General features: G+C 39.3%; 1 protein-coding gene across 1 annotated transcript in view; it reads left to right on the top strand.

Moving 5' to 3' along the window:
- Window positions 1–2,849: 2,849 nt before the first annotated feature.
- Window positions 2,850–4,894, top strand: part of LOC122564715 — a 155,439-nt gene continuing 153,394 nt past the window's right edge. The window contains exon 1 of the mRNA XM_043719838.1: window positions 2,850–3,094. The gene's annotated coding sequence lies outside the window, so the exon portion shown is untranslated. The remainder of the gene's footprint in view (window positions 3,095–4,894) is intronic.

Genomic DNA, 4,894 nt, shown 5'->3' with positions numbered 1-4,894 from the left:
CTCATGATTTTATAAACCTCTATAAGGTTTATAAAATCATGGTTATAACCTCTATAACCTCCTCAGCCTCCAAAGGTCTAGGGAAAACAACCCTAGCTTATTCAGCCTCTCCCTATGGCTCAAAACCTCCAAACCTGGCAACATCCTTGTAAATCTTTTCTGAAACCTTTCAAGTTCCACAACATCCTTCCAATAGGAAGGAGACCAGAATTGCACACACTATTCCAAAGGCGGCCTAACCAATGTCCTGTACAGCTGCAACATGACATCCCAACTCTGATACTCAACAGATGATGGGGGCTTTTGCTCAATCCTACAATACAACCGTTGTCCCAAACTAAACTAGTCCCACTGCCTATGCTTGACCCATATCTCTCCAAACATTTCTTTATTCAGGAGCTTATCTAACATCTTTTCAATGTTGTAACTGTACCCACATTGATCACTTCCTCTGGAAGTTCATTTCACACAAATAAACCATTTTCTATGTAAAAATAAAAATTGCCCCTCATGTCTTTCCAAAATTTTTCTCCTCATGAAAATGCCCCCTAATCTTGAAACCCCGACCCTCGGGAAAAGACACCTGCTATTCACCTTAACTATACGCCCCATTATTTTATAAACCTCTATAAAGTCCCCTCTCAACCTGAGTCCCAGACTATCCAGCCTCTCCTTATAACTCAAACATCTTAGGTCAGTAGATCTTTCAAATTGTCAACCTCAAACACCATATCAATGAGAGAGAGTGATCAGACGTTTTTACAGCCAGCAATGTTGTTTGTCCTAAGAGGACAAACCCCCATATCAAAACTGACACAGGAGCCTGTGCCAAAATATTATCATAATGCATCCTAACAAATGGTTTTCCATGGTACAAACTAAAGGAAAATGTCTCTTTGCATTGAATAGATAACCAGTTCTGTCTATCGACATAATTGCACTGCAATGCCAATTCTTAAGTTTATCTTAAATTTCGGAAGCTCTCTACCTGATAGACAACAATAATCTAGCAGTGGCAGAGTTATCAGCAATCTCGTATGGCAAGCCATATGCACTTTGGTGGAACAGACCAAACACAATGAAATTAAATCAGTCAAAGATTTCAAATGGCTGGACTTAAGTAGATTTGACATGATGATCAATCTTAAGGATTGTGCAATATTTCAACTCAAGGTTGATGCAGTCCAATTCATTGACCCTTCAAGGAAGTGAACCATACATATTGAGAGGAATGGACTGCTTTTCCCAACACTGCCTGCAGAAGGCATGTGTAAATAGTTTTGCCTAATAACCAACTATCTAACCATTCTGAGGAAGAGAACATTCTTCCTCAATGATCGAGGAGAATAAAAGAGATACATGATCAGCAAACAGGTAAAACATGATTACAGCTATGCATCAGTGTGAGTGAGAAATCCAGTCACAAAGAACTGAAAACTGCCAAAATTTCCGAAATATGCAACCAACCCAGATCATACAGTTATTCTTGATCATGGTGCTGGTTATGAAGGAACAAGACCCAGCTCATACCAATATATGACACACAATCATGGAAGCAGAGAGAGAGAGGAAGTAAACCTGCAGCAATAATTATAAGTAATGTTGAGTGGTGAACCAACAGCAAAGAGATTATGTTATTGTTGAGTTTGTACAACGCATCTTCCAGAGTACTGTGACCAGTTCTTGTCACCCTGTTAAAGGGAGAATATTATCAAACTGGAGAGGATTCAGAAGAGATTTACCAGATGTTGCTAGAAATGGAGGATTTGAAGAGAGACTGGATAGCTGGGAATTTTTTTCATTAGAGGATAGGAGGTTGAAGGTGACCTTGGAGAGATTTATAAAATCATGAAGAGTATAGATAAAGTGAATGGCAGTGTCTAGATTAGAGTGGTGCTGGAAAAGCACAGCAGGTCAGGCAGCATCTGAGGAGCAGGGTGAATGGCAGTTGTCTTTTCCTTAAGATGAGGAATTTCAAGTCTTGGAACATATTTTTAAGGTGAGAGGAGAAAGATTTAAAACAGACATGAGGGGCAATTTTTTTTACAAAGTGTGGTTGGTGTGTGGAATGAACTTGCAGAGGAAGTAGTAGATGCAGATTCAGTTACAACATTTTAAAAGCATTTAGGTAAGTGTTTCAATAAGAAATGTTTGAAGGGATATGGGCCAAGCACAAACTGGTGGGATGAGTTTAGTTTGGGATTATGGTCACATGATCCCGGTTGGATTGAAGCATCTGTTTTCATGCTGCGTGATTCTATAATATGGACCTCTGCAGGTGGTCCATATTATAGAATCATTAATATGATGCCCAGATCAGGATAAGTTATCAAACCACCCAAATATCGAAGTTTGATTTTATAACCTTGTTAAATCATTTTTTACCTATTTGTATTGTTACTGTACAGACAGTTGGAGTTTATGTACAACTGTTTAGATCGGTTTAGGCTTTTTTAGTGTTATTTTGTTATGTCTTGCATCTAGTGTTTTAACTGAGCAAATATTTTTCCCTTTTTGGGACTAAACTGAAATAGAAACTGGACTGCTATTTCACTGAAATACTGGAAGAGTTCTGCAACATCAGGCACTGCATATATTTGAACATTGTGATACGCAGTTCTTCCTCTCCTCTCTTCGATTTGTTTTGTCTCTCCTCTCTTTATGCTTTCTCTTTATACTCTCTCTTTTGCGCAAGCTCTCTTTTTAAGCATTCTATGTTGGCTCCTCTTCCTTTCTTCCGTTTGCTTCTTATCCCCAATGCTTACTCATCAAATTCCCTCCCCGCTCCCCCCTCCCCATTCCTTTGGCCCTGCTCCCTTTTCCCTTTCCTGTGTTCAAATAACAACCAAAACCGGTGAGTGGCGAAAATAACCTCTTTACTCAGCAATCACAGCACAAGTTCGAGGCGGCAATAGGATCCTGAAATCCAGTTCTTGCAAGAGGCCCTTTGTACACAGTTCTTACTTAGCATTACTATATTACACAAAGGTTTGAAGGGCTTCTTCCTGGGAGACAGAAGATGGATTAAAAATGTGCTAACTGCTAGCTGCTTCTTCTGATGAGATGTCTGTCTGGTCTGCTTGCGTAATTAGAGGTATTATTTCTTTTGTCTTTTAAATTAATAAATGTTAGTAAAACTACTAGACATTTTTCTTTAAATAAGTTAGAAGTTGTAATAAAAGATATTAAATTGATTACTGCAGCTGTGTGGTGAGATTTATTTACTATTTGCCTGCTGAATGAAACTCATACCATGTCAGTGCCGGTCTTCATGCTGTTCTGCGCATGTACCAATGTCAACTACTAACAGCAACTTTCTGTGAGAGGTGCTGTATAGAGCTTTCAGACAGTTTGAAATGTACTATGTTAAATTTACTTCTGTTTTGTTAATAAATAGGATTTCAACCGTCATTCAGGCTGTGCTAGACTTTGTGTTAGATGTTTGGGTGATTTTTGACTGATCTTGAGTGATATCTTTGCTGGTCTGTCCCTCACCCCACTTTTCCCATAGACCCTATTATTTCTGTTAAGTGATTTTCTATTAAGGGAGGTTTCACTGGAATGCAAGTACAGCATTATAGGAGAACTAACTGTAATTGGTAAAGAAAACAGATACCAAGTTTCTTATCCTAAAAGAAGATGGATTTGGATTCAGTTTAACTCCAGCATGTACTTGGAACACATACTCCTGATGACTTTGCAGGGGTGGTGCTTGAAAGAGTCCAATGACTATTTAATACATTCAATGAACAAATAAACAATAGCAGTGACAGAATGTGCTGTACTGGGACTACGGTATCCAGGAGTTCATGACTAGCAAGGCAACAATACATTTTGCTTTCAATTTCTCTCACTTTAGCTCAGTAATTGAGTTGAAGTTGTCATTGCTCTGAAGCATGAGTCAGAATTTCTGGATAGTTTTAACTGGGTGAAATATTCAAGAAGTGAGGCCTAGGCAGCCATGTAGCAAGGGATTGGATATTGAGAAGGAGCCCTACATGCACCAGTTTTGCTTATGGTTGATCGGTTGTGCACAATGATTTTGCAACATTTATTATTTAACCAATCAGTTTAAATTTTGACCTAAGATACTAAAGCCCAGTTGAGTTTGAATTTATTGTTTTGCCAACATCAACCCAATGAGACAATCCAATGTTGGGGGGTATAAGGGAACAACGTTTTGAAAATCGATTGGGGAGCAACTGCTGTAGAGAGAGCAACTGCCACAGAACTAACTGCCAATCCAACATTTTGCTTTCAAAGAAATTAGAAAACACTCTCTAATCAAAGGTGCCTTTTCATGTAAAACATACTCGCAGTAAAAAGAAAAAAGACGACCTAGGGAGCTAGAAGAGTGAAGATACAGAAGAAGGCAGAGATTATGTTAATGTAATTTTCGTGAGTGTCTTATTGGAACAGCCTATTTTTGTAGAGTTGGAGACAGATAGTGAGTAGTTAAGAGAAAGAGGGACTTGGATTTGTGAATAGTTTTGTTTCAGTTTAACGTTCAATATTATCTCAGCTAGAGTGCTTGAGAGTTACAAGCTAGCCAGAAAGGACCTAAAGAGAGAGCTAAGAAAAGCCAGGAGGGGACATGAGAAGTCGGTGGATAGAATCAAGGAAAGCCCTAAGGCTTTCTATAGGTATATCAGGAAAAAAAGAATGACTAGAGTAAGATTAGGGGAGAAAGTGAGGACTGCAGATGCTGGAGATCAGAGCTGAAAATGTGTTGCTGGAAAAGCGCAGCAGGTCAGGCAGCATCCAAGGAACAGGAGAATCGACGTTTCAGGCTAAGCCCTTCTTCAGGAATGAGGAAAGTGTGTCCAGCAGGCTAAGATAAAAGGTAGGGAGGAGGGACTTGGGGGAGGGGCGTTGGAAATGTGATAGGTGGAGG

This window comes from Chiloscyllium plagiosum, chromosome 30, assembly GCF_004010195.1.
Source record: "Chiloscyllium plagiosum isolate BGI_BamShark_2017 chromosome 30, ASM401019v2, whole genome shotgun sequence".
Taxonomy (NCBI): Eukaryota; Metazoa; Chordata; class Chondrichthyes; order Orectolobiformes; family Hemiscylliidae; genus Chiloscyllium; species Chiloscyllium plagiosum.
This window is presented reverse-complemented; position numbering and strand designations above follow the sequence as displayed.